Genomic DNA, 17,500 nt, shown 5'->3' on the forward strand with positions numbered 1-17,500 from the left:
AATAATGTTTATGTGTGCGTGTACATTGACTCACACGAATAGGTATACATACAAACAGACGTGCATACATATATATATATATATATATATATATATATATATATATATATATATATATATATATATATATATATATATATATATATATATATACTCACACACATATATACATATACAGAGGGTGAGAGGAGAGTGGGTCATTGAGGATGAAATGCTGAGGTGTACAGTGTTAAAAACAAGTGTTTCTGGTGCAATGAAATAAACAAGAAAGAAATGAAAAGCCGACTAGAAATATGCGAAATGAGACGATTTCTGTGATGTTTTATAGAGTGGCATACATTGCTGTTAATGTGTTCTAAATGACTTTACCATAGATCGTTTGTTTTCCCGTCGTGCTTTGCGATATCATCTTTCTAATAGCGTATATATGTTAAATACTTACATATCTGCGTGATTAGTTTTGATGTTCTTTACACCTATTGAGCATACCTATGATCAAAAGCAATCCATCTGTGGCCATCTCGATGTTTTATGGAGCTATGTATCTTCCTATTATGCAATAATATCTACTCCTTTTTTAGAAGTGGTAGCAAGGGATTATTGAATACTTAACTACAATTTCCAGTTGATTGATCGACCTGCGTTTATGCTACATTTTAGTAATCGGTCCTGCAAGAAACAGTAGCCAAACCATCTGAATTAAATAATACGTTGACTTCTTAAAACACAAACGACAAAATGGAGATTACATATATTTTGTGTATATCTAGTTTTTCTTGGCTTACAAAAAGAAATACCAGGTTTCTCGAAGAAAGAGCAAATAAAACTGACAGGGTTTCTCCGAATCTAATCTATTGGTGGCAGAGTGAAAGTATACAAGATATTTCAAAGATTTTTCATCTGAAATTTTTATGCGAATAGATTCACAGACTTGGGTGATAGCATGGACAGTTCAATCAACACACCAACTTGACCACATATTTACAAACACTGGAAACTCTCTTAACTCAAAATATTTTATTAGCGACAGGCTTCAACTCTCTTAAGAATTTAAATTAGAATTCGTTTTTTGTTGCGCTACCGATTCTTGCTGTTTATCGCTATCGTTGTTATCCACGCTCTGGAAATTTTAAGAATGCGTTACCTTTTAATTTCGAAATTATAAGAATTGCTAAGGACGAGAGGAATTTTAGAAATTATGAATTTCTAGTCTTGTTACAAATATCCCGAGAAAATATGACGATAGCAGCACCAGCAGAATTCGGAACATTATCAGGAAAAAAAGAGCGCATTATTCATTGAGTAAGGCAAAAACTAATTTTGATAAAGATTTGCAAATTATAAAGATCAATATAGAAATTTTTCAAAGGTGAAAACAGCCAAGTAAGAGAATATCTTTGCAAGGAATTTAATTTCAAATAAAATGTAGTATATATTCCGTATGTCAGTGCATTCCGTTAATTATCTAACGAAGAAAATTAAATAGATAAATAAGAAAAAAATAAATAATATACAATATGACATGTCGTAATAAACAATAAATTTTCTATGTCTGTGTTTACTGTTATTTTAAGAAGAAGAGATAAAAGGTGTTAATTAAAAATAATGAGAACCACCTAATTACTGGCAAAATAAGCAATTAAATTATAAATACGTGTAATTATCGTAATGTTTCGTGAAGTATAGAGATGAGCAGTGCATATTGATAGATAAGCCGTAGAGAAGGTGAACCGACAAAACGGTTTCAATCTGTCTCTTAATGTTTCACATTGTCTTACAATGGTAAAACTGGAATTGGGAGAGGCATGAACGATGCAGAGTGTGATCTCTTTGCCATAACAATATATTTCTTTGTGGGGAATAGGGGGTCAGAAATCGAAATAACCATAAGTATTTGTAATTTGTAATATATATATATATATATATATATATATATATATATATATATATATGGGGGGTGTTTGTGTATATGTGTGTGTTAGCCTGCAACCATTGCTTGATAACCGATATTGGGGTCTTTGCGTCCCAGTAACTTAGTGGTTGGCAAAAGGGGTTGATAGCGAAAGTAGGAAGCTTTAACTAATTATGTACGTCGGTCGATTCGCTCAAAGAAAATTCTTCAAGGTGGTGTTCCAGCATGGCCGCATTTGTAATCACTGAGACTTGTAAGAAATAAGTGATAACATATATTATGTGTGTGTGTGTTTGTGTGTGTTTGTGTGTGTGTCTGTCTGCATGTGTTTGAGTGTGCATTTGTGTGTGTGCCTTTTCTATGTGTATGTGTGCGTGAGTGTGTGTGTGTGCGTGCGTTTATCATTTATCCATTATACTATTTCATTGACTATACATATTGAAATGCACCTTATCCGCATTTAGTAAATAGTCTCGAAGCCAAAAACATATAAAATTGATGGAGCAGAGTTTTATTGAAAGGTAAATAAAAGGAAGAGGAAATTCGCCAGCAACAACCCAGATCGATGACAATGTCGATGACTTCGGTGTCATTGAAACTGCTAAGATAAGAATAAAGTTAGAGTTGAGGTGTATACGGTGAGAAGTGTATATACTGGACCGGTAACTTGGGTAAGGATTACTGAAGAAGAACTTAGGTTCAATTCCTTCAAGACTATTAATTGATGTTTGCTTTTAATACGGGCTGTAAACACGGTCTCTAAGAAAAGGTTACAAACATTATATCTCAGCAGCGTAATCCAAGTTTTTTTTATTCCCCTCTTACTAACCAGAGGATGAATATAAATGAAATACTATATGTCTGTAGGCACATTACACACACACACACACACACACACACACACACACAAACATATATATGCTTGTGTGAACATATGCATTAATATCATATTGTACACACACACACACACACACACACACACACACACACACACATATATATATATATATGCATGCCTACACGCGTATGTATGTGTGAGTATCTAGATGTAAATATATACGCATATACACATACATTGCTCTCTCTGTCTCTCACTTTCTCCGTCCTCTCACCCTCACTCTTTCTCTTCCTCTCAGTCTATAGCTTCCAAAATGTACGCTGTAGCAGATCGTAACGTCACACCTCACCACTCCAAAATAGGTAAAGTGGTGCGGTACTCACTAAGAAGAAGAAGAAGAAGAAGAAGAAAAGGAAGAGGAACCATAACAACGACAGCAATAATAATAATAATAATAATAATAATAATAATAATAATAATAATACTCAGCAAAATAAGCTGTGAGTTTTCATATAATAATAATAATAGTAATAATAATAATAGGTTCTGCAAATCTGTATAGAATATGTATTTTCCTCCTCCATTTTAAAAGATGGCGGATGAATAGGTATGGTTTCCCGTTTTATGTAACATCTCTTGTGTAACTGAAGAATTATCATTAATTTGTTGAAATTCTGTCGACGTAGCTATTGATATTCCAAACAGCATTCACTGGGTTTACAAAACTGCTTTACCTAACAGCCAAACACATTTATACATCTATAAACTTACTCTCCCCACTTCCCACACTCGGCAAACATAACAACCAAATACATAATACATATATTTATTAACAGAAAATATACTGTACATATCTGCGTCTATATATATACATACACACACACATATATATATATATATACATACATCTGTCTATCTGTTGATCTTTTTATTTATTTACCTATCTCTATTTCTCTCGCTCCCTCTCTCTCTTTATATATATACCCGTCTGTCTGTCTATCGGTCTATCTGTCTATCGGTCTATCTGTCTATCTGCCTACCTATACGTAATAAATACATATATATATATATATATATATATATATATATATACATGCGCACGCACACGCACATACGCACATACAGGCATATGTATATAGGCGCTGAATCTCTTCGCTTCAAAGGTAAAAAAAAACAACGAACGTGTGGTTTGACCTTATGCAGTGAACAACATTTTTTAACGATATATTCTCTGAGAAACATATGTACGCATGTCTGTCTCTGCACATATTTCTATGCGCACGTGTGTGTGTGTGTATGTGTGGTTGTGTTTTCATTGACCGCTTATAACTTTCATGTCTGTTGGCCCGTCGAATACTTACATATATGCGTGCGTATGTGTGTGTATGTGTGTACGTGCGTGCGTGTGCGTGTGTGTTATGCTTATGAGTCTTCTAATAATCTCTTGAATGGCAGCTATTAGATAAAGTTAGACTATTACACACACATGCACACGTATGCACACGGACTCAAATACCGCCTCTCACAGACGCACACAAAACCAATGGAACACACAGACACAAACTAGACCATACGCACGCTCACATACCAATTCACACACTCGCACACACCCAAATACACCAATCTGTTGTTGCATGTTTGTATGTTCTTGAGTCTTACTGTTTTGTTATTTTTTTTTGTTTTTTTTATCTTTTGGATGGGCGTATGTGTGCGCGAGCGCGTGTTTCCACGCGCCTGCATGTGTGTCAGTGCATGTACGCATGTGTGTGCGCTGCATTTGTGTATCTATAAAATTCATTCCCGCCTCCAAGTGGCCAATAAGCATGCGCCAAATTGTCAACAGCTTTTTGTGAAGTGAAATAACGGAAGTTTACTCTGTAAAAATCGGAGTTAAACAACTGGGTTGGTGGTGGTGGTGGTGGTGGTGGTGGTGGTTGTGGTGGTGGTGGTGGTTGTGGTGTTGGTGGTGGTGGTGGTGGTGTATGTTGTAATTTAATTGTTGTTGTTGCTAGTGATGTATATTTTAGTAACGGTTCTAGTAGTACTTGTTGTTGTTGTAGGTCTGTATCGTTCTTCTTGTTGTTCTTGCTGTTGTTGTTGTTGTTGTTATGTTGTTATTTTTGTATTGTTAAATGGAGTCATACAAAAGACGTTGTGTTGCTCTCTCCTCTTAACGACGTGTGCCCTTGTGTACTTAATGCCATTTTCTTGTTGCTGTTGTTATTGTTATTGTTACCAAGGTCTGTTCTATTATATATGTGTTGTTTCCACTTAAATCCGCCTTCTTTAAACAAACTTATAGTTGAAGGTGTTCTGTTCGTGACCATCTCGTTTTATTGTATATCACTGACCAAGGGATCCTTCTTTATTTAAATCGCTATGACGTAATTTGAGGCAGTTTTGGCTATTATCTCTGGCAGATGGTGCAACATCGTAAAGCTGTTGCGGTTTCAAACTGTGATACAGGTCCAGCATTTTCATTTTAGAGAAGGGAGTAGATCTCCTATATAAGCCCCACTACTTCACGGACACTTATTTTATCGACCCGAGAATGATTAAAGGGAAAATCGATCTTAGCCCATAATCAACTATGATTATGGGCTTCATTCAACCATCTCGCTCTTGGTGAACCCCTTGGTCGGTCTCCTACCTGGACAGAGACTCCCTTATCTCACAGATACGATTCGTATCGAGTAACGTCACTCCCTAGATCCTTAAGAGGGAAGCTGTTCGCTTGTTTGTATTCGCGATCGTATTCTGTCGATCATTACCCAACATTCGTCATCATAGAGTGTGGACAAGTACGGGAAACGAACTGATGGTAACAGATTTGGCTTCTTTTTTAAACTGACCTCTCCTCTTTTGTGGATCGAATCTTGTTAGTGGCACATTACTATATCGACCCCTGTAATTCTAGGATTTTATTCACCTCCCTGCTTCTCATCACTCGTGAATACGTCCTCGAGATACATAATGTTGTTTATGTTGGCTAACATTATCTGTTGTTAGACGGAGGCTGTTTTCTTGTTGTCAATGTGAGGGGCTGATGTCTGTTGTTTTTAGGCGTAGGTTGGTGAACGTTGTTAAGAGAATGTCGTACCTGTTAATGGTAGTTGCTACTGTTGTTGCTGTTGTTGCTGTTGTAGATCGTTTGTTAACGTTTGTTTCTTATGGTTTTTGTATATTGTGTGTCCATGTGTTTTTGTTGATGTGTTGCTTCTTATATATTATCAATGGTGAATGTTACACTGTATTGTTGTGAGGTGGCGGCGTTGTTGTTGTTGCTATTGTATGTCATTGTACGTTATTAATAGTTCTGTTGTTGCTCTCGTCACTTATATTACTGTTAAGTGCGAATGATGTCCGTTGTTGTATATTTCTGTTTCTCTCTATATATTACTGTTGTTGTTGTTGTTGTTGTCGCTATTTTTGCTCTAGTCCACACTTCCATTATATTATTGCTAAATTCTTCACATCAACATTTCTATCCTTCTGTGAATGTTCCGCTTGAAGCCATATTGCAATCTTACAGATTTTAGTCGACATATCTCGCTTCTTTCTTTCTTTCTTTTTTCCATCTTTCTTTTTTTGTTCCTTTCTTTCTTTCTTCCAGTCTTTCTTTTTTCGTTTATTTATTTACGTATTTCTTCGTTTCTTTTTTTCCTTTTCTTATTTTCCTCTTTATATGTATTTCTTTCTTTCTTTCTTTTTCTCTCTCTCACTCACACACGCACACACACACACACACACACACATACACTCACATACACACTATTTCTTTCTTTCCTTCTTTTATTTATGTCGTTCTGTAGATTGTATTTCCTTCTTCCTTTCTTTTTTCCAGTTTTGTTTTACTTTTTTCTTATTTCCTTGTTTATTTTTTTGTTGTTGTTTATATTGTTTGCTTCTGTTTTTTTTTATATATTTGTTGTCTTTCCTGTTGTTGTTGTTGTTGTTGTAACTGATAAAAGAATCTTGGCAATTCCTGGCGACTTACATAGAAAAAGAACGACAAAAGTGACAACAACAACAACAACAACGATGACAACATTAGCAGCAACGACAACAACAATAACACGAATAATATGAACATCGATTTAACAAACAAGGAACGGACAAATAGTAACAAACAAACTACCAAAACAACCATTATCCCTCGCCCCTCCTCCTTCCCATTGTCATCATCATCATCATCGTCATCATCGTCATGTATTGTAAGCAACTAAAACAAGGACAAACACGGTATTAATGGCCGCAGCAATAATAAAATAACAATTGTTGTAGTAAATAATAATAATAATAATGATAATAATAATGATAATAATAATAATAATAATAATAATAATAATGAAGATGACGATGATGATGATGATGATGATGATGATAATGATAATGATGATGGTGATGACGACGACAGCAACAATAATGAAAGCAGCGGTAACAATAAAAATAATAATGAAATGATAATAATAATAATAATAATAATAATAATAATAATAATAATAATAATAATAATAATAATAATAATAATAATAATTTCAATAACAGTAATAATAACAATAACGGAAGTAGCTTTAAGAATGACAACGTCAAACACAATATCAGCATGATGATCCGCAATAAAATGAATATCACCGCCATAACTAAATCGATAGGAAAGGATATCTGTGAATATTAAATACAGTAATACGCTGTAGAACAGACAGACAAAAGTGAAACCTTATAGGTAGTACAACAACAACAACAACAATAACAATAGCAACAATGACAACATGGGGAGGACAATGGCACGAAACAGAGAAATAAGCAGAAAGACGGTGTGATAAAACGATTTCCAGTATTTGTGTCAGTGTGAGATATTTTAGTGAAGCTAACTGCTGTGTGTGTTGTGGATTTCATACATTCCACTGCATTACTGATAGAGCAATGTTTTTGTAATGTATCCACGTGGAGTAGAAGGAATGCTGTGAGAGGATGTGATGGTTTATAACAATTTCCCTGATATAGGTGACGGATTGGCGAAATTGTTTCTGGTATTTGCTTCACCGCTTTAGCTTCAGAGTTCAAATCCCAGTGATGTCGAATTTGCTTTTCAAGCCTTCTTCGGTCGATTAAATATAAAGCCAGGGGAGTAGAATCAAAGAATTGTTTGATCGTTGGTTAAAATTCTTTCCAGGATTATTTCCGTCTCTTTTCATTTTGAGTGTTTATTGGCAATTGTTTTCCTTCAGACAACAATATCTCTACTCTAGGCACAAGGACTTGAAAATTTTGAAGGAAGGGGACTAGTTGATTACATCGACCTCTGTACGCAACTAGTACTTATTTAATCGACCCCGAAAGGATGAAAGGCAAAGTCAACCTCGGCTGAATCTGAAATCAGAACGAAGCGGCAGACGAAATACCGTCATGCATTTCGCCCGGCGTGCTAACGTTTCTGCCAGCTCACCAGACGACATTGATGGTGCGGAGAGGCGGTGCTTCGTAACACGAAGTGGAGGTCCCTTGTTATGCAAAGAATTGATCCCTGATTACACGAAGTGGCCCTTTATAACACCGACATTGATATTTCTTACACAGTGAGACACCAAGTAACGGCTTTACTTCTTTCTTTCGTTTTGTATTAAGGTGAATTATCTCTAATCTCATTGCTGCTACGTCATCGTCTATAATCTCAGTCAATGGAGAAATGTTCCTCTTCTTACAGGTAAGCATTCTAAGGCAATGAACCTGATTGTTCTTTATTTTCAGAATATAAAGACAACACTGCCAAAGAATCCAGTTTTACACCTGACTGGATCATATTCTTAAAAGAGCCATTTCTATTACCGAAATTCCGTAGATAAACAGAAAAACACAACTAAATGATTTTGGTACAGTTTGATCTCACAACAGTGATGTTCCTAACTAGGAAACATAATCTAATTGGACCGTATATTATTTATATTAATGGCAGATTACTTATAATGCAGCCTATTTTCAAAGAAAGACTTGTTGGACAGATCGATGTCAAAAATTGATTATTTCTATAATTTATCGATCCCAAAAGAAAGTTGAAAGCGAATCTATGCAGGATTTGAAAAGACGTAAGTTAATGGATCAACTTAACACAAAGTCCGATGCTTTTCGAATTCTTATGATAAACGTTCTCATATTAATGTAAGCCAAGAACAGGCACACTACCCAGTTAATGACACACTAGAAATAGCAGTCAGTTCGCTCTGAAACCATATTCACTATCTTTAAAGAGACACATTGAATAAATATAGCCTGGGGTACAGGCATCTCGAACGAAGAGGATATTATAACATGGCTGGAATGGTCTTGGTTATAAGTTTACAAGTTCAAGATCGAATTTAGTTTAAACAAAGTTCGAGGAATGTGTCAAAGAAATCGGAATTGACATGAGAGCAGAGCAAGCCCCTAAAACACTGCTCTACTGAGGACAGCTTGGATTTTCAGATTGGTACTTGGATGTTGAATGTGTCCCATGATAATAGAAGTATCAATGTCTCCAACGATAAATAAAGCATCAAAGCTTATAATGTGCGGGTAAAGACTCGGTGAAGCCTCTGACAGATTCTCACAGAATCTACCAGAACAATCAAAGCCGAACTTTCTGAAAAATAAGACAATAATCATAATGGTTTATAATTTCGTCTTTCAGTGTGAGATATCCAGGTTAGATGGCGCTGCAGCACACCATTGGAAAATGACCGTTCTACTTTTATGTTGGTTGAAACCATTGGACTGGAATTTGGTAGACAGAAACAGCGTGGATGTTGAAGATATCCACATCGCTTTTTCTGTCTTTTTCTTAGAAGACAGACCTGTTTTATCGTCCTGTTTAACACAAACATGAATCCCGTTTGTCACTTTAGCGGAGTCCACTCTGTTGCCAACTATATTAGATAGTATTAGATACACCAGGTCTCTGCTCTTCTTCCCATGAGTTCTAGGGACTCATGTAAGTCGCATGGGCACCACTTGTTTTTGGTTTTTCTGATTGTCAACTTGCATCAACACAAACCGAAACTAAGTCATAAATTTTTTAAGAGGGGGCTGTTGCCTATTAGAACAAGGCTAGTATAAGCTTAGTGAGTATTTTTGTCACACCGAGATGGATTAATTAGAAAGAAAATATATTTATACACTGAATATGTAGGCCGCGAAAACATTTGTTTCTAAATTTTTATTATAATTTTGCTAGTTACGTCAGAGGTACGTTGTTAAGTAAATCCTATGTGATCAAGCCGCGCGGCACATTGGGTAAGTGACTACTGCCATTCACTCGGATCAACCTAAATTCTGCGAGTGACATTGGATCATTTGTTCACTCATGCTCTTTAAACGTACAGTATGTTATTCAAAACGACTTTTATATAATCATGTAAAAGGAAAAATATTTATGAATTAAACAAAGATAATGAACATTACAGAAAAATCTAACTTAGTCTCTTATAACAATATCAATAACGAGGCTACACAACTGTAAGGAGATAACAGATTATAATATTTAGCTAAGCGCAATCGTACATTACAAACAAAGGCCAAGCGAAGAACTTCCTTTCTAATCCAAACAACAGATTAATCAATCCTGCAAAGAGTGACATCGGATTAATTAGCAAACAATTTCATATAACACTAAGGACTGAATTGAGAATGTCGTCAACTTCCGTCAATAGGACAATCGTAATACTGTAATCAGCTCATTTAAGACTCTTACTAATAAAAGGGTTGCTTGTTCGTTCGGTTCAATATTGCAGAATCTTATCCATCAATCTGTACATTGTTAGTTATCGTTAATTCCAGCTCTGCTAAGACATATTGCATTGTTAATACAGTGATACAGAAATCATTATATATGAGAGGAAGGCCTTATTTTTTATTGAAAACGCTGCCATGTTTAAAAAGATACTTCGGCGCTTCGTTCAGTATTAGTATGAGTTTTATAGACTGTACAGAGAGATGTGCTTTTTGTCACCATGTACATCCAAGATCTACTGAGACTATATGTGTGTTTGTGTGTGTGTGTGTGTGTGTGTGTGTGTGTGTGTGTGTGTGTGTGTGTGTGTGTGTGTGTGTGTGTTTATGTGGGTGTGTGTTTATGTTTATGTTTGCCCCACAGCAACGATTGATAACCGGCGTCGATGTGTTTACATCCCTGTAACATAGCGGTTTGGTACAAAGAGCGAATAGAATAAGTGTCAGGCTTAAAAAAAAACTAAAACAAGTACCGGGGTGCATTTGTTCGAGTGAAATTTTGCAGCATGGCCGTAGTCTAATGAGTGAAATAAGTAAAAGAGAGAAAGAATATATGCGGTAAAAGAGAAGGATAGCTATATACATATATAAATGTATATATATATATGTATATATATATATATATATAACTGGGATAGCTATATACATATACAAACGTCTCCCTTTTTCTCTCTCTATCTCTCTCTCTCTCTGTATGTATGTATATATATATATATATATATATATATATATATATATATATATATATATATATATATATATATATATATATATATATATATATATATATATATATATATATATATAACTGTTTAGCCATATCGCAGCATGTGAGAGATAACATTTTGGAAACGTCGAGTAAAAATTAATCAGTAGCTCAACATATCCAAGAACACAAACAGTGCTCATTGCGTAGAGGTGACACAAATGCTAAGAAATTGCGAAAGATAACCATATTCCAATATAGGAAACGAAAGGTAACAGTTTGTGTGTATTAACCAAAGATTTCAGAAACCCACGAATAGTTCTCAAAGAAATTTTTGAAAGAAAAAGAAAAGAGAAAAAGGTAAGTATTGTATTTTCGTACCTGTCGAGAAATAGTTTTATATAACTAAGCATTCGGTTTTAAGGTATTATCGGCAGGTGGACTAGAATATTAGGTTTAATATATATCTACCATTCATTAAAAATAGACGATGTACGAAAAGTTTGTTTGATTGAAGTGTTTTTTTTTGGGGGGGGGTCATGAAAACTTAAACCTAACACAGCTAAAAAATGTTTTGCGTTCCCAAAAAAATTTTCACAGCGAAACGTCATTACAGGAAATTATTTATTGAAAGAATTTGAAAATACGCTGAAGTTAACCATCAAGCACGAAATACCACCAAAACAAATACATGCAGTGACTAAAATTCTTTGCCTTCCAAATCAGTCCTGCAACGCTAAAGCAATTAATTCTTTAAATTGAGTTCAGTGCTATTAAACAAATCCGCAGACTATGACGAAACGGCCTTTCGAAAGTATTTCGGAACAGGAGAAAGTAATTTCAAAGAACTCAGTTTCTTCAAGAATCACAGAAAAGAGGAACCTATCCAATTTGATTGTAAATGAAAAGACAGCGCCGTTAACTGTTATATCCAGTGGAAAAACGCGAAGAAGAATTTGGAACTTATGTAATTTGGCAACAATTTCGTTTTAAGAAATCACAAACAAGAAAATGCCTGTTCAAATGTTCAGTATAACATTTTGTTTATCCTGTGCGGACGGACATAAGATAAAAACTACTAAAACATTGGTGCCATCCCAATATCGAACTGTGGAGATGGAGCATCAATAAGGATGCAGTTCATGGACTGGGATGGTTAATAGAATATGCAGCGCATTACTATGAATTATATTCCATTATACACACTGGAGAAGAATGAATGCCTCTATGGTTATTCACCCCAGGCGCAATTAAGTGCAAGCAATATAGATGTTGTAGCATAACTTTAAAATAATTTCACATCTAAAGTTGTCAGAATGATGTGCGTGCGTGTGTATTTGTGCCTGAGTGTGTATTTGTGTATTTGTGCGTGTGTATGTATGCGTGTGTGTTTACGTAAGTATGTATATAAATTGATAAATTCATCACAAATTTGTTTCACAAAAATGCTCTTTAAATCATTCCGTGACCATTGATAGACATTTTTAGCAAGGCACTTTCTGTGTATCTCCCTAATATAAATATATATATATATACATACACTTTATACACATATATAAATGTACGTATCTATGTGTGTGTGTCTGTGTGCCTTAATGTGTATGCGTGTGTGCACATATATCTTATACATATATCTTATACATATGTATGCAAATATATGTGTGTACACCTAAAGATAAGTGTTTTTGAATACAATAATTGAAGAAATATTGACGGGGTATACATTCACATATATAAAGACGTATATGTGTGTTTGTATAGTGTGTGTACGTGTGTGTGCGTGTGTGTGTGCGTGTGCGTGTGTGTGTGTATTCTCGTCTGGTAATTACGAAGAGAATTTTAAGTAAAGACGAGAAATTTGCTAACAAAAATGATTGTTCATTAAAGCCATAACTACTTGATCTTCACCTTCTCAGATAATTTCATTCTAAAATATATTTCATTAAAGTTTAACAAAAAACTATTTGACAAAAGCTGTAAATATTTTGAAATCTCTGCTAAAATGATAATATTTTCATGATTTCAGTCACAGTTCAGCAAGTTCCATTATGGAATATGTCAAATATAACCAAAGAAATGCCAATGGTTCGCCAATTCCATCGATGTAGGTTTTCATGTTTTTTCTTTTACGCTTTTGTTTTATGATTGTATGTTTGTCAAACATCTTCAGAACCCTGCTTTACTTAGTGGAGTCAATTTTCTATAAAGATTCTTTCTTTGGTATTTCTGTTACATATTCAGCTCTCAGAAGAAAGTGGCCACTCATCGAAAGAGCCTTTTTGGGGTCTGATATCGCTCTAGAAAATGTAATCAAATCCCTTTCAAATCACATTTTATTGTCTTTGAAAAAAAAAAAAGATAACATTGGAGTGATAGACACCCTAGGTCTATAATACCTATATAAAAGACGGAATGTTCACTACTCTAACAACTTTGATCATATATCCGATCAGTAAGGGTCCACCTTGAGCTAAACGCTACCAACAACATCCTGGACATATCAGTAGTATTTACATTATGTCCCCCAATTGCTGGTAAACGAAAAGTACCAGTAATGTATTGGAATGGATTTAATGGTTATTCCACTTACCCGTACAGGGGTGGATATGAATGACTTTAACCCTACATTACTTACTAAGATGGTGGTCATTCGAATTTTCTCCTATCTCCATTCAATCACCAATATTCCGACCCAAAATACCACGGTGGATTTAATAGATATAACACCTAGTTTGATTGGATTTTATCAACTTTACTCTTACAGGCCTACTTAAGCGGGTGGGATTTATAAAAGTTAGGTTGACGGGATGTCTTCTGGATCTCACATTCTGAATTCGGGGTCGACTTCCTCTTTCATCCTTTCCGAGTTGGGAAAGGAAGCACCAGCTGACCATTTGGGGTGGGGGTCAATATAATCAACTATAGCACTCACTTGCTCTGAAACTGATAGGCTTGTGCCAGCATTTGAGTTGAAGGTAGCTAGATCGCAGAATCGTTAGAGCGTCGGAAAAAATGCGCAGCGGCTTTTTTTCCGGCTTGACATTCTGAACTCATATTCTAGCAACATTGCTTTCATCCTTTCGAGTTCCGTAAAAGAAATCATTGTTTGAGTAAAACGGTGCATGCAACTGACTCGCTCCGTCCGTTAAAATGTCTGGCTCTGTGCCAAAATGCGAAGAAATCATCATCGTCACCATAAACATTATTCTCCTCCTCCCCCTCATCATCATCATCATCATCATCATCATCATCATCATCATCATCATCATCATCACTATCATCATCATTACTAACATCGTCATCATTATTAGCATTTATTTCAAAAAAATATATCATAAAATAAAAAAAAACAGCAGAACAAATAAATAGGATCTTTTTTTTATGTCTTCTGTTTTGCTCATACCGGAAAGAATGTTTAACTGATACACATTAATATATAGAAGTCGAGAAACAGCTGTGAGCGTGTGTGTGTGTGTGTGTGTGTGTGTGTGTGTGTGTGTATGTGTGCGTGTGTGCGAGTACCGTTGTAAAAGATAAGATAATCATTCTATTAGCAAGAGCATATCATCATTATTTCTCTTACCATATTATTATTATCATTATTATTGTTGTTATTATTATTATTATTATTGTATATTAGAGAGATATAATGCTGAATTCAATCGTCACCGACCGACAAATGCCTGACCCATTAACAGGAGTATTGTGGAGGGGACGGGGCGTGGTTTATGTCGACACAAACGATAATCGATATAAAGATTATACGTTTGTTGTCATCAGATTACCGACTGTACAGATGTGGAGACAGCTAATATACACGGCATTCACATATGAGCTGGTGGGTGTGTGTGTGGGTGTGCGTGAGTGGGTGTATGGGGTGGGTATGGAAAATGTGTATGTATGTGTGTGTGAGTGTGTGTGTGGATTTATTTGAGTTTTATATTATCATTTCACTGTTGTAGACATGGATGTGTATAAACATATGAAAATACATGTAAACACACAGTCACACATATGTGTAAATGAATAAATATATATATATATTTGTATTTGTACATATTTATATATACACGCCTACACACAAAGGTATATATGTATGTACATAAATATAAATATATATATAAAAAAAAATATGCAAGCATATATAAAAAATATAAGTATATGCATCTATCTATCTATCTCTCTCTATATATATATATATATATACATACATGTTAACATGTGTGTGTGTACATTTGTGTGCATGTATGTATACGTGAGGGTATATGATCTAAAAACAATCCAACTGTGGATCATGATTATATTTCTGTATATCTTCCAGTCATTCTTCGTTATCTTTTCTTTTTTAATCCTTAATTATATTTATACATCATCAATGTTTTTTAATCATTTCTTTTTATTTGTTTATATTTAATTTCTGTTTTTTTTTTTGTGCAATTTGCTTTTTCTGTCTTTTTCCACCTTCTCACCCTTCCCCTAGTCCTTTTCTCGTTCACTTCTCTTAGCTTTCTCTTTTCCCGCCCCCTTACTTTCTCGACCTATTTATTTCCGCTTCCATAATTCTAGCTCATCACTCCTCCTACCTCTCCCGTTTTTCCTCTTCGACCTTTAACATCATCAGCATCATCATCACCACTATCATCATTTCCAATAAAGTTATCTTTCCACTCCCCCCTCTCCCTACATGTCACTAAATCTCTCTGCTGTTATCATTTCCACTGCAACGTATATATATATTTCAACATCTTAACCTTCCACCACAAATGTCGCTCTACAAAACACACACACACACATACCCGCACGCACACACATTCACAGAATCACACACACACACACACACAAACACACACTACGTGCCACGCCCCATACGAGACACAGCAAACTGCTCTCTCCTCTCTTCCCATTCCACACTACATACTTAGAGTCCACCCTTGACTCTCCTCGACGACGTCAAAGATGACAACACGAGTCAACAGATGACTCTCTACGGAATATTTGATTTGCTAGAAATCGTAACGAAATGTCCTTCAAATTACATCGTTCTATCTTTAAGAAAAGGGGGGCAGGGTGGAATAAAGGCGACCTGGATTGATACGGTTGGAGTGTCTGTGTTCATAGTTTGGCGCGATCACAGAAGACCTGGGGTTAAACAACAAGAATGACAACACCACCACCACCACCACCATCAATAAGAACAGCAACAGGCGTTACATTTGTTAATGTTTTTACTTTTATCTTAGTGGATGTCGTGGCTTTTATTTTTGCAGTATTTGTTGTTGTTGTTGTTGTTGTTGGTGGTGGTGGTGCTGGTGGTGGCGGTAGTAGTGGTGGTGGTGGTGCTGGTGGTGGCGGTAGTAGTGGTGGTGGTGGCGGCATTTCTATAGTCTGTTGTTGTTGATGGAATCATTTTATTTGATCCCAGTTCCTATATCGAAAGACACGTATGATTTACGGATTTTGGGCTATTTCTTGATGACGTATAAAAGGAGACTCTCGATGACCAATCGTGGACAACGGTCATTTTTTCCTACCCTTATTTACCCCCCTTTCCTTTACCTTTTCCCTCCCGTTCTACTCTTTGATGTTAGTTTGTTCCCAACGGCAGCCATAATTGCCTGCATTGATGGAGGATTGCAAGACGGGATATAATCTTCTTCCTCTCGTTGTTGTTGCTATAGTAGAAGCAACAACAGCAGCAGCAGCAATAGTAGTAGTAGTGGTGGTGGTGGTAGTAGTAGTAGTAGTAGTAGTAGTAGTAGTAGTAGTAGTAGTAGTAATTGTTGAAGGTGATGGTGTTGTAGTTACTTTTCATTTCAATAGTCAGTATTCTCTCCTTGTTTCTCTCTCTCTCTCTCTCTTTTTCTCTCTCACTCTCAATCTATCTCTTATTTTCTTTCTTTCTATTTTATCTCTCTCTTTCTTTCTATCTCTCCTTCCTTTCTTCTCTCTCCCTCCCTCTCTCTAATTATATATCATTGGCCGTGTTTCCAGGTTGGAAGAGAACTTATTAGCTGCAGATTAACAAAAAAATTAACCCGGCTTCATCTAATCAGTTCCTGCAAACGTCGGATAACGAAAGCCAATTTGATTAGCCGTTTCTCGAAATACACCGTCTGCATGGGTTTCGGCTTCTCCATATCAGTGTGTTTCTGTGTGTGAGTGAGTGCTTGCGTTTCTGTGTGTGCTTGTGAACGTGCTTATTTTCATGTGTGTATATGTAAGCGTGTCTGTGATAATGTGTGTGTGTATTTGTTTGTATTGACACTGCATTTATATATGA

General features: G+C 35.6%; 1 protein-coding gene across 2 annotated transcripts in view; it reads right to left on the reverse strand.

The window, feature by feature from the left end:
- Window positions 1–17,500, reverse strand: part of LOC106872790 (uncharacterized) — a 932,929-nt gene that overhangs the window by 830,440 nt on the left and 84,989 nt on the right. The gene's annotated exons all lie outside the window — the stretch shown is intronic.

Source organism: Octopus bimaculoides, chromosome 7 (assembly GCF_046866305.1).
Source record: "Octopus bimaculoides isolate indiv1 chromosome 7, ASM4686630v1, whole genome shotgun sequence".
NCBI classification, from domain to species: Eukaryota; Metazoa; Mollusca; class Cephalopoda; order Octopoda; family Octopodidae; genus Octopus; species Octopus bimaculoides.